General features: G+C 38.5%; 1 long non-coding RNA gene across 4 annotated transcripts in view; it reads left to right on the top strand.

Annotated features, from left to right (window-relative positions):
- LOC132143076 (uncharacterized) overlaps positions 1-18743 on the top strand; it is a 40193-nt gene extending 21450 nt beyond the window's left edge. For 3 of the 4 annotated variants that reach the window (XR_009434185.1, XR_009434182.1, XR_009434184.1), the window contains exon 3: positions 18010-18541. This is a non-coding gene — a long non-coding RNA (uncharacterized LOC132143076). The other variant, XR_009434183.1, reaches the window with a different exon arrangement.
- The last annotated feature ends 484 nt before the right edge of the window (positions 18744-19227 follow it).

The raw sequence follows: 19227 nt of genomic DNA, 5'->3' as shown, positions 1-19227 counted from the left end.
TCAGACATACAATGTCCAATCTGCCCCAAACTTTGCATGTTAGATAAGACTTCTGCCCTTAACAGATCTACATGCCTATATTCAATTATAGTCATAGCACCACCTGCTGGCAACAGGAAGTGACATATTTACACTGAGACAAACTACTCCTAGAGATTTTTTGACATTAATGTATTTTTGTGGTCAGTCTAATCTAAAGGCCTGTGTAATGTTAAATTGTGGAGATCTTGAGTTTTTGTTAAAGAGTGTGTCCATGGCAAAAATGACAAAATTTGATGTCTCGCCACAGCAAGAGAAGTTGTTGTAACTCAGGCATAAAATGTTTGATCTTCCCCAAACTTCACATGTTCGATAAGAGTGCAGCCCTGAACATATCTGAAGGCCAATATTCCATTATAATGATAGCGCCACCTGCTGTTAACAGAAAGATTGGCACATATATGGAATAAACTTTGATATATTCCACTTATATTTATGAGTTTAAATGCATATTTCTCACCGTTCACCTATTTACTAAAGCCACTCGCTGCCGGTGAGCCCGGGTGCGAGGGCCCGTTCATCGCTGCTTGCAGCTTTAATTAGGGCCCGAGCACCGATGGTGTGAGGACCCTCTTGGAATTGCTCCGTTTATTATTATTATTATTATTATTATTATTATTATTATTATTATTATTATTATTATTATTATTCTCTAAGATGAATCGCATTTTTGAGAGCCTAAACATGCTCGAAAAGTCATGAAACTTTGCACACACCTCAGAACTTGCGAAAATTTACGTCGGATATGGGTTTCAGAAGTGGGTGTGGCAAAATGGCTCGACAGCGCCACCTATACACGTTCAACGGTGTGCGCCTCGAGCTACGTTTCACGTACATGTATGAAAATTGGTATACACATGTATCTCTCCAATACCTACAAAAAAGTCTCTTGGAGCAAAATCCGAAACCCAACAGGAAGTCGGTTATTTTTAATTTTATGAGCAAATTTTGTGTCATTTTTGTCATTTCCATGCGTTGTATTTTAACGAACTCCTCCTAGAGATTAATTCAGATCAACACCAAAGTTGGTATGCCTAATCTAAAGGCCTTTGCGATGTTAAATTGCGAAGATTTTGAGTTTTCGTTAAAGGGCGTGTCCGTGGCGGCCTGACGAATTTCGATGATTCGCCATGAAAAATGAAGTTGCTATAACTCGGACATACAATGTCCAATCTGCCCCAAACTTCACATTTTTGATGAGACTCCGAACCTGAACAGATTGACATGCCCATATTCAGTTATAGTCATAACGCCACCTATTGGCAACAGGAAGTGACATATTTTACACTGCGACTAACTACTCCTAGAAATTTTATGACATCAATGTCTTTTTTGTGGTCAGTCTAATCTAAAGGCCTGTGCGATGTTAAGTTGTGAAGATCTTGAGTTTTCGTTAAGGGGCGTGTCCATGGCGCCGTGACGAAGTTCGATGTCTCGCCAAGGGAATAAAATATGTTATAACTCAGGCATAAAATGTCCGATCTTCCCCAAACTTCACATGTGTGATAATAGTCCTGGCCTGAACACATCTGTAGGCCAATATTCCATCGGGTGTGGCAAAATGGCTCGATAGCGCCACCTATACACTTTCAACATAGCGCGCCTCGAGCTACGTTTCAAGTACATGTACAAAAATCGGTACACACATGTAACACACCAGTACCTACAAAAAAGTCTCTTGGTACGAAATCCTAATCCCAAAAGGAAGTCGGTTATTTTGAAATTTCCCTGCAAAATTGGCATTGTTTTTGCCATTTTCAGGGGTTGTACTTTAACGAACTCCTCCTAGAGATTTATTCGGATGAACACCAAACTTGGTCAGTGTAATCTAAAGCCATTTGCGATGTTAAATTGCGAAGGACTTGAGGTTTCGTTAAAGGGCGTGTCCATGGCGGCCTGACAAATTTCGATGTTTCGCCATGAAAAAGGAAGTTGCTGTAACTCAGACATACAATGTCCAATCTGCCCCAAACTTCACATGTTGGATAAGACTCTTGACCTGAACAGATCTACATGCCAATATTCAGTTATAGTCATAGCGCCACCTATTGGCAACAGGAAGTGAAATATTTTACACTGCGACAAACTACTCCTAGAAATTTTATGACATCAATGTTATTTTTGTGGTCAGTCTAATCTAAAGACCTGTGTGATGTTTAGTTGTGAAGATCTTGAGTTTTCGTTAAAAGTCGTGTCCATGGCGCGTGACGAAGTTTGATGTGTCGCCATGGGAATAAAAGATGTTATAACTCAGGCATAAAATGTCCGATCTTGCCCAAACTTCACATGTGTGATAAGGGTCCTGGCCTGAACAGATCTGAAGGCCAATATTCCATTGGGTGTGGCAAAATGGCTCGATAGCGCCACCTATACATTTTCAACAGAGTGCATATACACTTTTAACGGAGTGCGCCTCAAGCTATGTTTCACGTACATGTACAAAAATCGGTACACACATGTAACACACCAATATCTACGAAAAAGTCTCTTGGTACAAAATCCGAATCCAAACAGGAAGTCAGTTATTTAGAATTTTCTCTGCAAAATTGGCATTGTTTTTGCCATTTTCAGGGGTTGTACTTTAACGAACTCCTCCTAGAGATTTATTCGGATGAACACCAAACTTGGTCAGTGTAATCTAAAGCCATTTGCGATGTTAAATTGCGAAGGACTTGAGGTTTCGTTAAAGGGCGTGTCCATGGCGGCCTGACAAATTTCGATGTTTCGCCATGAAAAAGGAAGTTGCTGTAACTCAGACATACAATGTCCAATCTGCCCCAAACTTCACATGTTGGATAAGACTCTTGACCTGAACAGATCTACATGCCAATATTCAGTTATAGTCATAGCGCCACCTATTGGCAACAGGAAGTGAAATATTTTACACTGCGACAAACTACTCCTAGAAATTTTATGACATCAATGTTATTTTTGTGGTCAGTCTAATCTAAAGACCTGTGTGATGTTTAGTTGTGAAGATCTTGAGTTTTCGTTAAAAGTCGTGTCCATGGCGCCGTGACGAAGTTTGATGTGTCGCCATGGTAATAAAAGATGTTATAACTCAGGCATAAAATGTCCGATCTTGCCCAAACTTCACATGTGTGATAAGGGTCCTGGCCTGAACAGATCTGAAGGCCAATATTCCATTGGGTGTGGCAAAATGGCTCGATAGCACCACCTATACATTTTCAACAGAGTGCATATACACTTTTAACGGAGTGCGCCTCAAGCTATGTTTCACGTACATGTACAAAAATCGGTACACACATGTAACACACCAATATCTACGAAAAAGTCTCTTGGTACAAAATCCGAATCCAAACAGGAAGTCAGTTATTTAGAATTTTCTCTGCAAAATTGGTGTTGTTTTTGGCATTTTCAGGGGTTGTACTTTAACGAACTCCTCCTAGAGATTTATTCAGATCAACATCAAACTTGGTCAGTTAAATCTAAAGGCCTTTGCGAAGTTCTACATGCCCATATTCAATTATAGTCATAGCGCCACCTGCTGGCAACAGGAAGTGACATATTTTACGCTGAGACAAACTACTCCTAGAGATTTTTTACATTAATGTATTTTTGTGGTCAGTCTAATCTAAAGGCCTGTGTACTGTAAAATTGTGGCAATCTTGAGTTTTTGTTGAAGAGCGTGTCCATGGCAAAAATGACAAAATTTGATGTCTCGCCACAGCAAGATAAGTTGTTGTAACTCGGGCATAAAATGTTTGATCTTCCCCAAACTTCACATGTTCGATAAGAGTTTCATGTATGAAAATCAGTATACACATATATCTCTCCAATACCTACAAAAAAGTCTCTTGGAGCAAAATCCGAAACCCAACAGGAAGTCGGTTATTTTTAATTTTATGAGCAAATTTTGTGTCATTTTTGTCATTTCCATGCGTTGTATTTTAACGAACTCCTCCTAGAGATTCATTCAGATCAACACCAAACTTGGTCAGTGTAATCTAAAGCCCTTTGCGATGTTAAATTGCTAAGATTTTGAGTTTTCGTTAAAGGGCGTGTCCATGGCGGCCTGACAAATTTCGATGTTTCGCCATGAAAAAGGAAGTTGCTGTAACTCAGACATACAATGTCCAATCTGCCCCAAACTTCACATGTTGGATAAGACTCTTGACCTGAACAGATCTACATGCCAATATTCAGTTATAGTCATAGCGCCACCTATTGGCAACAGGAAGTGAAATATTTTATGCTGCGACAAACTACTCCTAGAAATTTTATGACATCAATGTTATTTTTGTGGTCAGTCTAATCTAAAGACCTGTGTGATGTTTAGTTGTGAAGATCTTGAGTTTTCGTTAAAAGGCGTGTCCATGGTGCCGTGACGAAGTTCGATGTGTCGCCATGGGAATAAAAGATGTTATAACTCAGGCATAAAATGTCCGATCTTGCCCAAACTTCACATGTGTGATAAGGGTCCTGGCCTGAACAGATCTGAAGGCCAATATTCCATTGGGTGTGGCAAAATGGCTCGATAGCGCCACCTATACACTTTCAACTGAGTGCATATACACTTTCAACGGAGTGCGCCTCAAGCTATGTTTCACGTACATGTACAAAAATCGGTACACACATGTAACACACCAATATCTACGCAAAAAGTCTCTTGGTATGAAATCCGAATCCAAACAGGAAGTCAGTTATTTAGAATGTTCTCTGCAAAATTGGTGTTGTTTTTGGCATTTTCAGGGGTTGTACTTTAACGCACTCCTCCTAGAGATTTATTCAGATCACCATCAAACTTGGTCAGTTAAATCTAAAGGCCTTTGCGAAGTTAAATTGGGAAGATCTTGAGATTTCGTTAAAGGGCGTGTCCATGGCAGCCTGACAAATTTCAATGTTTCGCCATGAAAAAGGAAGTTGCTGTAATTCAGACATACAATGTCCAATCTGCCCCAAACTTCGCATGTTAGATAAGACTTCTGCCCTTAACAGATCCACATGCCCATATTCACTTATAGTCATAGCGCCACCTGCTGGCAACAGGAAGTGGCATATTTTACGCTGTGACAAATTACTCCTAGAAATCCTTTGACATTAATGTATTTTTTGTGGTCAGTCTAATCTTAAGGCCTGTGCAATGTTAAATTATGGAGATCTTGAGTTTTTGTTAAAGGGTGTGTCCATGGCACCATGACAAAATTTGATGTCTCGCCACAGGAAAAGAAGTTGTTGTAACTCAGGCATAAAATGTCCGATCTTCCCCAAACTTCACATTTGTGATAAGAGTCCTGGCCTAAACACATCTGAAGGCCAATATTCCATTATAATGATAGCACCACCTGCTGGCATCAGGAAGACTGGCACATATAAATGATTTTGACATATTCCACTTATATTTACAACTTTAAATGCATAAATCTCGCCGTTCGCCAATTTACTAAAGCCACTCGCTGGCGGTGAGCCCGGGTGCAAGGGCCCGTTCATCGCTGCTTGCAGCTTTAATTAGGGCCCGAGCACCGATGGTGTGAGGACCCTCTTGGAATTGCTCCGTTTATTATTATTATTATTATTATTATTATTATTATTATTATTATTATTATTATTATTCTCTAAGATGAATCGCATTTTTGAGAGCTTAAACATGCTCGAAAAGTCATGAAACTTTGCACACACCTCAGAACTGGCAAAAATTTACGTCTGATATGGGTTTCAGAAGTGGGTGTGGCAAAATGGCTCGACAGCGCCACCTATACACGTTCAACGGTGTGCGCCTCGAGCTACGTTTCACGTACATGTATGAAAATTGGTATACACATGTATCTCTCCAATACCTACAAAAAAGTCTCTTGGAGCAAAATCCGAAACCCAACAGGAAGTCGGTTATTTTTAATTTTATGAGCAAATTTTGTGTCATTTTTGTCATTTCCATGCGTTGTATTTTAACGAACTCCTCCTAGAGATTAATTCAGATCAACACCAAAGTTGGTATACCTAATCTAAAGGCCTTTGCGATTTTAAATTGCGAAGATTTTGAGTTTTCGTTAAAGGGCGTGTCCGTGGCGGCCTGACGAATTTCGAAGATTCGCCATGAAAAATGAAGTTGCTATAACTCTGACATACAATGTCCAATCTGCCCCAAACTTCACATTTTTGATGAGACTCCAAACCTGAACAGATTGACATGCCCATATTCAGTTATAGTCATAACGCCACCTATTGGCAACAGGAAGTGACATATTTTACACTGCGACTAACTACTCCTAGAAATTTTATGACATCAATGTCTTTTTTGTGGTCAGTCTAATCTAAAGGCCTGTGCGATGTTAAGTTGTGAAGATCTTGAGTTTTCATTAAGGGGCGTGTCCATGGCGCCGTGACAAAATTCAAAGTCTCGCCATGGGAATAAAAGATTTTATAACTCAGGCATAAAATGTCCGATCTTCCCCAAACTTCACATGTTTGATAAAAGTCCTGGCCTGAACAGATCTGAAGGCCGATATTCCATCGGGTGTGGCAAAATAGCTCGATAGCGCCACCGATACACTTTCAACGGTGTGCGCCTCGAGCTACGTTTCATGTACATGTATGAAAATCAGTATACACACATATCTCTCCAATACCTACAAAAAAGTCTCTTGGAGCAAAATCCGAAACCCAACAGGAAGTCGGTTATTTTTAATTTTATGAGCAAATTTTGTGTCATTTTTGTCATTTCCATGCGTTGTATTTTAACGAACTCCTCCTAGAGATTCATTCAGATCAACACCAAACTTGGTCAGTGTAATCTAAAGCCCTTTGCGATGTTAAATTGCTAAGATTTTGAGTTTTCGTTAAAGGGCGTGTCCATGGCGGCCTGACAAATTTCGATGTTTCGCCATGAAAAAGGAAGTTGCTGTAACTCAGACATACAATGTCCAATCTGCCCCAAACTTCACATGTTGGATAAGACTCTTGACCTGAACAGATCTACATGCCAATATTCAGTTATAGTAATAGTGCCACCTGCTGGCAACAGGAAGTGACAGGTTTTACGCTGCGACAAACTACTCCTAGAAATCTTTTGACATTAATGTATGTTTTTGTGGTCAGTCTAATCTAAAGGCCTGTGCAATGTTGAATTGCGGAGATCTTCAGTTTTTGTTAAAGGGCGTGTCCATGGCGCCATGACAAAATTTGATGTCTCGCCACAGCAAGAGAAGTTGTTGTAACTCAGACATAAAATGTTCGATCTTCCCCAGACTCCGCATGTTCGATAAGAGTCCTGGCCTGAACACATCTGAAGGCCAATTTTCCACTATAATGATAGCGCCACCTGCTGGCAACAGAAAGATTGACACATATATGGAATAAACATTAATATATTCCACTTATATTTATGAGTTTAAATGCATATTTCTCACCGTTCACCTATTGACTAAAGCCACTCGCTGCCGGTGAGCCCGGGTGCGAGGGCCCATTCATCGCTGATTGCAGCTTTAATTATTATTATTATTATTATTATTATTATTCTTCTCTAAGATGAATCGCATTTTTGAGAGCCTAAACATGCTCGAAAAGTCATGAAACTTTGCACACACCTCAGAACTGGCGAAAATTTACGTCTGATATGGGTTTCAGAAGTGGGTGTGGCAAAATAGCTCGACAGCGCCACCTATACACGTTCAACGGTGTGCGCCTCGAGCTACGTTTCACGTACATGTATGAAAATTGGTATACACATGTATCTTTCCAATACCTACAAAAAAGTCTCTTGGAGCAAGATCCGAAACCCAACAGGAAGTTGGTTATTTTTAATTTTATGAGCAAATTTTGTGTCATTTTTGTCATTTCCATGCGTTGTATTTTGACAAACTCCTCCTAGAGATTAATTCAGATCAACACCAAAGTTGGTATGCCTAATCTAAAGGCCTTTGCGATGTTAAATTGCGAAGATTTTGAGTTTTCGTTAAAGGGCGTGTCCGTGGCGGCCTGGCGAATTTCGATGATTCGCCATGAAAAATGAAGTTGCTATAACTCAGACATACAATGTCCAATCTGCCCCAAACTTCACATGTTTGATGAGACTCCCAACCTGAACATATTGGCATGCCCATATTCAGTTATAGTCATAGCGCCACCTATTGGCAACAGGAAGTGACATATTTTACACTGCGACTAACTACTCCTAGAAATTTTATGACATCAATGTCTTTTTTGTGGTCAGTCTAATCTAAAGGCCTGTGCGATGTTAAGTTGTGAAGATCTTGAGTTTTCGTTGAGGGGCGTGTCCATGGCACCGTGACGAAATTTGATGTCTCGCCATGGGAATAAAAGATGTTATAACTCAGGCATAAAATGTCAGATCTTCCCTAAACTTCACATGTGTGATAAGAGTCTTGGCCTGAACACATCTGTAGGCCAATATTCCATCGGGTGTGGCAAAATAGCTCGATAGCGCCACCTATACACTTTCAACATAGCGCGCCTCGAGCTTCGTTTCCCGTACATGTACAAAAATCGGTACACACATGTAACACACCAATACCTACAAAAAAGTCTCTTGGTACGAAATCCGAAACCCAACAGGAAGTCTGTTATTTTTAATTTTATGAGCAAATTTTGTCATTTTTGTCATTTCCATGCGTTGTATTTTAACGAACTCCTCCTAGAGATTCATTCAGATCAACACCAAAGTTGGCATGCCTAATCTAATGGCCTTTGTGATGTTAAATTGCGAAGATCTTGAGGTTTCGTTAAAAGGCGTGTCCATGGCGGCCTGACAAATTTCGATGTTTCGCCATGAAAAAGGAAGTTGCTGTAACTCAGACATACAATGTCCAATCTGCCCCAAACTTCACATGTTGGATAAGACTCTTGACCTGAACAGATCTACAGGCCAATATTCAGTTATAGTCATAGCGCCACCTATTGGCAACAGGAAATGAAATATTTTACACTGAGACAAACTACTCCTAGAAATTTTATGACATCAATGTTATTTTTGTGGTCAGTCTAATCTAAAGACCTGTGTGATGTTTAGTTGTGAAGATCATGCGTTTTCGTTACAAGGCGTGTCCATGGCGCCGTGACGAAATTCGATGTGTCACTATGGGAATAAAAGATGTTATAACTCAGGCATAAAATGTCCGATCTTGCCCAAACTTCACATGTGTGATAAGGGTCCTGGCCTGAACAGATCTGAAGGCCAATATTCCATTGGGTGTGGCAAAATGGCTCGATAGCGCCACCTTTACACTTTCAACTGAGTGCATATACACTTTCAACGCAGTGCGCCTCAAGCTATATTTCACGTACATGTACAAAAATTGGTACACACATGTAACACACAAATATCTACGAAAAAGTCTCTTGGTACGAAATCCAAATCCAAACAGGAAGTCAGTTATTTAGAATGTTCTCTGCAAAATTGGTGTTGTTTTTGGCATTTTCAGGGGTTGTACTTTAACGCACTCCTCCTAGAGATTTATTCAGATCACCATCAAACTTGGTCAGTTAAATCTAAAGGTCTTTGCGAAGTTAAATTGGGAAGATCTTGAGATTTCGTTAAAGGGCGTGTCCATGGCAGCCTGACAAATTTCAATGTTTCGCCATGAAAAAGGAAGCTGCTGTAATTCAGACATACAATGTCCAATCTGCCCCAAACTTCGCATGTTAGATAAGACTTCTGCCCTTAACAGATCCACATGCCCATATTCACTTATAGTCATAGCGCCACCTGCTGGCAACAGGAAGTGGCATATTTTACGCTGTGACAAAGTACTCCTAGAAATCTTTTGACATTAATGTATTTTTTGTGGTCAGTCTAATCTTAAGGCCTGTGCAATGTTAAATTATGGAGATCTTGAGTTTTTGTTAAAGGGTGTGTCCATGGCACCATGACAAAATTTGATGTCTCGCCACAGGAAAAGAAGTTGTTGTAACTCAGGCATAAAATGTCCGATCTTCCCCAAACTTCACATTTGTGATAAGAGTCCTGGCCTAAACACATCTGAAGGCCAATATTCCATTATAATGATAGCACCACCTGCTGGCATCAGGAAGACTGGCACATATAAATGATTTTGACATATTCCACTTATATTTACGACTTTAAATGCATAAATCTCGCCGTTCGCCAATTTACTAAAGCCACTCGCTGGCGGTGAGCCCGGGTGCGAGGGCCCGTTCATCGCTGCTTGCAGCTTTAATTAGGGCCCGAGCACCGATGGTGTGAGGACCCTCTTGGAATTGCTCCGTTTATTATTATTATTATTATTATTATTATTATTATTATTATTATTATTATTATTATTATTATTCTCTAAGATGAATCGCATTTTTGAGAGCCTAAACATGCTCGAAAAGTCATGAAACTTTGCACACACCTCAGAACTGGCGAAAACTTACGTCTGATATGGGTTTCAGAAGTGGGTGTGGCAAAATGGCTCGACAGCACCACCTATACACGTTCAACGGTGTGCGCCTCGAGCTACGTTTCACGTACATGTATGAAAATTGGTATACACATGTATCTCTCCAATACCTACAAAAAAGTCTCTTGGAGCAAAATTCGAAACCCAACAGGAAGTCGGTTATTTTTAATTTTATGAGCAAATTTTGTGTCATTTTTGTCATTTCCATGCGTTGTATTTTAACGAACTCCTCCTAGAGATTAATTCAGATCAACACCAAAGTTGGTATGCCTAATCTAAAGGCCTTTGCGATGTTAAATTGCGAAGATTTTGAGTTTTCGTTAAAGGGCGTGTCCGTGGCGGCCTGGCGAATTTCGATGATTCGCCATGAAAAATGAAGTTGCTATAACTCAGACATACAATGTCCAATCTGCCCCAAACTTCACATGTTTGATGAGACTCCGAACCTGAACAGATTGACATGCCCATATTCAGTTATAGTCATAGCACCACCTATTGGCAACAGGAAGTGACATATTTTACACTGCGACTAACTACTCCTAGAAATTTTATGACATCAATGTCTTTTTTGTGGTCAGTCTAATCTAAAGGCCTGTGCGATGTTAAGTTGTGAAGATCTTGAGTTTTCGTTAAGGGGCGTGTCCATGGCGCCGTGACAAAATTCAAAGTCTCGCCATGGGAATAAAAGATGTTATAACTCAGGCCTAAAATGTCAGATCTTCCCCAAACTTCACATGTTTGATAAAAGTCCTGGCCTGAACAGATCTGAAGGCCAATATTCCATCGGGTGTGGCAAAATGGCTCGATAGCGCCACCTATACACTTTCAACGGAGTGCGCCTCGATCTATGTTTCACGTACATGTACAAAAATTGGTACACACATGTAACACACCAATACCTACAAAAAAGTATCTTGGTACGAAATCCTAATCCCAACAGGAAGTCGATTATTTTAAATTTTCCCTGCAAAATTGGTGTTGTTTTTGCCATTTTCAGGGGTTGTACTTTAACGAACTCCTCCTAGAGATTTATTCGGATGAACACCAAACTTGGTCAGTGTAATCTAAAGTCATTTGCGATGTTAAATTGCGAAGGACTTGAGGTTTCGTTAAAGGGCGTGTCCATGGCGGCCTGACAAATTTCGATGTTTCGCCATGAAAAAGGAAGTTGCTGTAACTCAGACATACAATGTCCAATCTGCCCCAAACTTCACATGTTGGATAAGACTCTTGACCTGAACAGATCTACATGCCAATATTCAGTTATAGTCATAGCGCCACCTGCTGGCAACAGGAAGTGACATGTTTTACGCTGCAACAAACTACTCCTAGAAATCTTTTGACATTAATGTATTTTTTTGTGGTCAGTCTAATCTAAAGGCCAGTGTGATGTTTAGTTGTGAAGATCTTGAGTTTTCGTTAAAAGGCGTGTCCATGGCGCCGTGACGAAGTTCGATGTGTCGCCATGGGAATAAAAGATGTTATAACTCAGGCATAAAATGTCTGATCTTGCCCAAACTTCACATGTGTGATAAGGGTCCTGGCCTGAACAGATCTGAAAGCCAATATTCCATTTGGTGTGGCAAAATGGCTCGATAGCGCCACCTATACACTTTCAACTGAGTGCATATACACTTTCAACGGAGTGCGCCTCAAGCTATGTTTCACGTACATGTACAAAAATCGGTACACACATGTAACACACCAATACCTACAAAAAAGTCTCTTGGTATGAAACCGGATCCAAACAGGAAGTCGGTTATTTAGAATTTTCTCTGCAAAATTGGCGTTGTTTTTGCCATTTTCAGGGGTTGTACTTTAACGAACTCCTCCTAGAGATTTATTTAGATCAAAACCAAACTTGGTCAGTTAAATCTAAAGGCCTTTGCGATGTTAAATTGCGAAGATCTTGAGGTTTCGTTAAAGGGTGTGTCCATGGCGGCCTGACAAATTTCGATGTTTCGCCATGAAAAAGGAAGTTGCTGTAACTCAGACATACAATGTCCAATCTGCCCCAAACTTCACATGTTAGATAAGACTTCTGCCCTTAACAGATCTACATGCCCATATTCAGTTATAGTCATAGCGCCACCTGCTGGCAACAGGAAGTGACATGTTTTACGCTGCAACAAACTACTCCTAGAAATCTTTTGACATTAATGTATTTTTTTGTGGTCAGTCTAATCTAAAGGCCTGTGCAATGTTAAATTGTGGAGATCTTCAGTTTTTGTTAAAGGGCGTGTCCATGGCGCCATGAAAAAATTTGATGTCTCGCCACAGCAAGAGAAGTTGTTGTAACTCAGGCATAAAATGTTCAATTTTCCCCAGACTTCACATGTGTGATAAAAGTCCTGGCCTGAACACATCTGAAGGCCAATGTTCCATTATAATGATAGCGCCACCTGCTGGCAACAGAAAGATTGGCACATATATGGAATAAACTTTGATATATTCCACTTATATTTATGAGTTTAAATGCATATTTCTCACCGTTCACCTATTTACTAAAGCCACTCGCTGCCGGTGAGCCCGGGTGCGAGGGCCCGTTCATCGCTGCTTGCAGCTTTAATTATTATTCTTCTTCTCCAAGATGAATCGCATTTTTGAGAGCCTAAACATGCTCGAAAAGTCATGAAACTTTGCACACACCTCAGAACTGGCGAAAATTTACGTCTGATATGGGTTTCAGAAGTGGGTGTGGCAAAATGGCTCGACAGCGCCACCTATACACGTTCAACGGTGTGCGCCTCGAGCTACATTTCACGTACATGTATGAAAATTGGTATACACATGTATCTCTCCAATACCTACAAAAAAGTCTCTTGGAGCAAAATCCGAAACCCAACAGGAAGTCGGTTATTTTCAATTTTATGAGCAAATTTTGTGTCATTTTTGTCATTTCCATGCGTTGTATTTTAACGAACTCCTCCTAGAGATTAATTCAGATCAACACCAGAGTGGGTATGCCTAATCTAAAGGCCTTTGCGATGTTAAATTACGAAGATTTTGAGTTTTCGTTAAAGGGCGTGTCCGTGGCGGCCTGGCGAATTTCGATGATTCGCCATGAAACATGAAGTTTCTATAACTCAGACATACAATGTCCAATGTGCCCAAAACTTCACATGTTTAATAAGACTCCTGACCTGAACATATTTACATGCCCATATTCAGTTATAGTCATAGCGCCACCTATAGGCAACAGGAAGTGACATATTTTACTCTTCGACAGACTACTCCTAGAAATTTTTTGACATCAATGTCTTTTTTATGGTCAGTCTAATCTAAAGGCCTGTGCAATGTTAAATTGTGAAGATCTTGAGTTTTCGTTAAGGGGCGTGTCCATGGCACCGTGACAAAATTCAAAGTCTCGCCATGGGAATAAAAGATGTTATAACTCAGGCATAAAATGTCCGATCTTCCCCAGACTTCACATGTGTGATAAAAGTCCTGGCCTGAACACATCTGAAGGCCAATATTCCATTATAATGATAGCGCCACCTGCTGGCAACAGAAAGATTGGCACATATATGGAATAAACTTTGATATATTCCACTTATATTTATGAGTTTAAATGCATATTTCTCACCGTTCACCTATTTACTAAAGCCACTCGCTGCCGGTGAGCCCGGGTGCGAGGGCCCGTTCATCGCTGCTTGCAGCTTTAATTATTATTCTTCTTCTCCAAGATGAATCGCATTTTTGAGAGCCTAAACATGCTCGAAAAGTCATGAAACTTTGCACACACCTCAGAACTGGCGAAAATTTACGTCTGATATGGGTTTCAGAAGTGGGTGTGGCAAAATGGCTCGACAGCGCCACCTATACACGTTCAACGGTGTGCGCCTCGAGCTACATTTCACGTACATGTATGAAAATTGGTATACACATGTATCTCTCCAATACCTACAAAAAAGTCTCTTGGAGCAAAATCCGAAACCCAACAGGAAGTCGGTTATTTTCAATTTTATGAGCAAATTTTGTGTCATTTTTGTCATTTCCATGCGTTGTATTTTAACGAACTCCTCCTAGAGATTAATTCAGATCAACACCAGAGTGGGTATGCCTAATCTAAAGGCCTTTGCGATGTTAAATTACGAAGATTTTGAGTTTTCGTTAAAGGGCGTGTCTGTGGCGGCCTGGCGAATTTCGATGATTCGCCATGAAACATGAAGTTTCTATAACTCAGACATACAATGTCCAATGTGCCCAAAACTTCACATGTTTAATAAGACTCCTGACCTGAACATATTTACATGCCCATATTCAGTTATAGTCATAGCGCCACCTACAGGCAACAGGAAGTGACATATTTTACTCTTCGACAGACTACTCCTAGAAATCTTTTGACATTAATGTACTTTTTGTGGTCAGTCTAATCTAAAGGCCTGTGCAATGTTAAATTGTGGAGATCTTCAGTTTTTGTTAAAGGGCGTGTCCATGGCACCATGACAAAATTTGATGTCTCGCCACAGCAAGAGAAGTTGTTGTAACTCAGGCATAAAATGTTCAATCTTCCCCAGACTCCGCATGTTCGATAAGAGTCCTGTTCTGAACACATCTGATGGCCAATATACCATTATAATTATAGCGCCACCTGCTGGCAACAGAAAGATTGGCTCACACTTTGATATATTCCACTTATATTTATGACATTAAATGCATATTTCTCACCATTCACTAAAGCAACTAAAGCAACTCGCTGGTGGTGAGCCCGGGTGCGAGGGCCCATTCATCGCTGCTTGCAGCTTTAATTATTATTATTTTCCAACGTCTCGGGGGCTTTTGGGGCCCTTAACATGCTTAAAAAGTCTTGAAAATTGGACATTGGATCCTGCGGCCATTAGGACCGGGCAGAGACTGATACATGGGCGTGGCATAGGGGCTCTACAGCGCCCCCTGGAATATGGAGGGCCATATATCATGCATACTTGCTCGTAGACGTATGAAACTCGGTACACATATAAATCTCATCAATCCAAACAACTTTCGTATTGCATATCATAGGCTCCGCCCAACAGGAAGTTGGCTATTTAGGGTTTAGTATTCATATTTTTCGTCAAAGTTGTGGGGGCTTTTGGGGTCCTTAACATACTCAAAAGCTCTTGAAATTTGCGCACACTTTGGAATCTGTGGCCTTTAGGAGCCTGCAGAGGCTGGGACCCGGGCGTGGCACAGGGGCTCTACGGCGCCCCCTGACTCTCCTTTAGTTTCTCTTTTAAATCGGTTAAAAATACAAATAAATACTTAGATTTAATTCACACTGACAGGCTAAACCAACATATTTGATTATTACCGGGTCAGGGCTCATTAATAACTGATGTGAGGTCAGTGATACGTGATAAATACGAGAATCTGAACGATAAATCTGAAGTGGATCTACTGGATTTGAATATTAAGTGACCGCATTTACCAGCTGCTTCTGTCTTCAATTTTAATCTATATATATATAAAAAAGAAAACTCATTCGTCTTGGCTGCTTTTTTTTATGTGTGTACGTATTTATTTATTTATTTTGCTCTAACAAGAATTAATCTATATTTAATTAAATCAAGTACATTTTATTTACATTTGTCCATTTCTGCATCTAAACGCCTAAAAACCTAAAACATGCTCTATTATACTATTGTTAGCAATTTCTTTATCGTCCAATTTATCTGGTGTACACACTTTTATTTTCATAATAAACTTGTTTGTTAGATTATAGACAGTTACAGTGGTCTATAATAAATATTAACGGGTTTTATTCAAGCTGTTTAGAATGATTGAAGTAGGCTAATTTTTTTAAATGTAAATTCAAAAAAATAAATTAAATAAATAAATAAAAAACATTGGAAAACAATAACTGTTGTACTTTTTTTTATACATTTTGTATAATTTCATAGTTTATGCATTATAATTATAAAAACAAAAATAAATTTAGCCACTCACATAGAAATATCTTAGGCCTTATCCTTTTCTGACAGTTTTAGGGATTTTTAAAGATCCTAAAACACCTTATTTGTGCTGCAAATAATAATTTCAAACTCATTTGATACTGACCTCTGACACCCTGTGTCATGACATGTATCTGAATTTTCATAATCTCATGGATGTAACAGTAAATCTGTTCAGCTCACAGATTAAGACTAAGCTGTAATGCAAGCAGAACTTTCACAAATGCTTATAAGTCATTAAAGGATTTTATAACACTGTAAAATAATGTCTAATTTGTTAACATTAGCAAATGCATGGATAACACTTCATAATAACTGCACTCATTAGTAAATAGTCAGTTCATGCTTTATAAAGCCATGTCCCAAAATTAATAGTCAGTAGTAAGCAGTTAATAAATACAGCTATAAATAGCTTGTTCTTGGTATATAAGCACATTTATTAAAAAGGAGAGTAAAGGGTCCGTTATCTTCCTATCAAAAATAAAAAAATAAAAATAAACAAACAGCAACACAGATTGATACAGAACTCAGAAATTTTATTGTGGATTTATGATAAAATCAGCCTGTAAATGAATTCATACTCCTCCAAGAAGACACAAGTAGTTCACACCAAACTTTTTCAACATGATGCTAATATACTGAAGATGTTAAATTGCGAATGGGTTTAGGATTACTTAAATGGTGTGGCCATATCGATTTATTAAAGTAACATGAAACAATACAATAGTTATTTTACTATATCTTTAAAATTTGTCATTCTAACTCTTCATATTTTTTTTATACGTAGAAGTTATCATTTGAAGGAAGCACAGTAAGTTTCATAGCTTTATCATGTTCAAGAGCCATCATAAAATTAAAGCTATCATAACTTATAAATCAAGCTTGCAATTCTTAGTACCAATAATGGCCACCTGATAGAGCTATAGGTTTACTTTTAAATAATTATTGTAGAAACGAGTATGATTTAAATCATTTATAGAAATCTTTCAAAGAAAAATAATATGTATTTTATGTATTTTACTGATGAAATAACCTTCACTTAATTAGAATAACATGCTGAGGTATTGTGAAATACTGTATATTAAGAATAGTTCTTTATAGGCTTTATGGACAGATAAGTTTTGAGTGACTCTTGAAGGATCAGCACCACATCCTCTTTTACCACTGTTTAAAGAATTTATCTTACAGAACAGAGAGAGAGAGAGAGAGAGAGAGAGAGAGAGAGAGAGGGAGACTTAATCATCTCCTTAATCACCAGAACTATAGGTCAATAAAATCATTACAAAACACTAATAAATTATTAAGAGAGAGAGAGAGAGAGAGAGAGAGAGAGAGAGACAGAGAGAAACATCTCAGAGTTAACATCTCTTTAATCACCAGCAGAAAAAATCAGTAATTTTGTGTTGTTGTTGTTATTGTTGTTGTTTTCATCATTACAGCTTAAGAAATATCTTAGGCCTCATCATTTTCTGTCAGTTTTAGGGACAAAAAAAATAGTACAAGTTAATTTGTAATCCTAAACCAGTTAATTTAATTAATTTACAGAACACATTAACTGGAAAAGAATTAAGAATTAAAGTGAAGAATTAGGCGTGAAACTATCAGGGAGCATTTAGTCTCCAGCGCCAACATTTTACAGAACTGCCACTTTCCCGGAGCCTCCAGAATTACTCTGTGTCAGGTTCTGAGAGACTTAAGATACCAAAAAATGATTTAATTAGAATACCATGAAGTACTGTGAAATACTATATATTAAGACTTTATATATAGGCTTTATGAACAGATTAGAGTGACTCGTGAAGGACCAGCACCACCTCCTCTTATCCGATGGTTTGAGGAATATATCTTCCAGAATCTGGGATTAAGATTTAGGAGCTCATTTTTATTCCATCTCCTTTCCTGAAAAGTTTGTCTTGCAGAATTGACTAAAAATTAATCTTCACATTAATTCCTAATTCTTTTGCAATTCTTTTTGTCAGTTCTTCTCGACCTGTTTTTTTTTTTCTTTTTCTTTTGTGACCTCATGACCCAGTCAGCATTTTTTGCACAATGGTCAAGTCTTAACTTATCCATTTCTGTATTGCATTTGTGTTTGATATTTCTCATGGGGATTTCATATTTTTCGAATTTACAGTTTGAGTTAAAACTCTTTTTTAGCGCATTTCATCTGTAAAAGAAAATACGCCTAAAAACTCTCGAAGAGTTTTTCTCTTCCAGCTTTCCTGGACTATTGTATATCACTCATAAATGATTAAATAAAAAATAATGGTAGTTATTAAGATTGATATGGTTTGGAATTGGTAAAATGTGCTTGGAAAAAAAATCATAATAAAACAATGTTTTAATGTTTAAGTTTGAAATATTAACTGACATGAATGAATGCTATATAAATATTGTTAATGTTTGTAAATGAATAATGCACAATTGAATTGAATGTTTGATATTTATTAAAATACACTGTAAATCATATTTAAATTCTTCTACTTTTTCACATGGGCTCAAACACAAATTTGCAATCATAAAACAATTGAAATGTGTTCATTTAGGTGTCAGCTACAATGCACACCTTATACATTTTTAATATGTATTAAAATAAACTACAAATCATTTAGGTAAAAATGAGTCCCGTTTATCACTTTCAGGCTATATCCTGTGAACGTTTTTTTTTTTTTTTCAGGTTCCTTTAGGAAAATTACCCATGGCTTTAACAATAACACCACAAATCATTGTTCTTGTAGCCATGGTAACTGCAAATTAACCATGGTTTTGTTACTTCAAACAATAATTTACAAAGAAGTATTAATATACTGTAATTTTTGTTGTTGTTGTTGTCATAGGCGCCGATACCGTGGGTACTCCGGGGCTCGAGCACCCAC

Source organism: Carassius carassius, chromosome 7 (assembly GCF_963082965.1).
Source record: "Carassius carassius chromosome 7, fCarCar2.1, whole genome shotgun sequence".
Lineage (NCBI taxonomy): Eukaryota > Metazoa > Chordata > Actinopteri > Cypriniformes > Cyprinidae > Carassius > Carassius carassius.
Note: the sequence above shows the minus strand (reverse complement) of the source record. Positions and strands in the feature narration are given on the sequence as shown.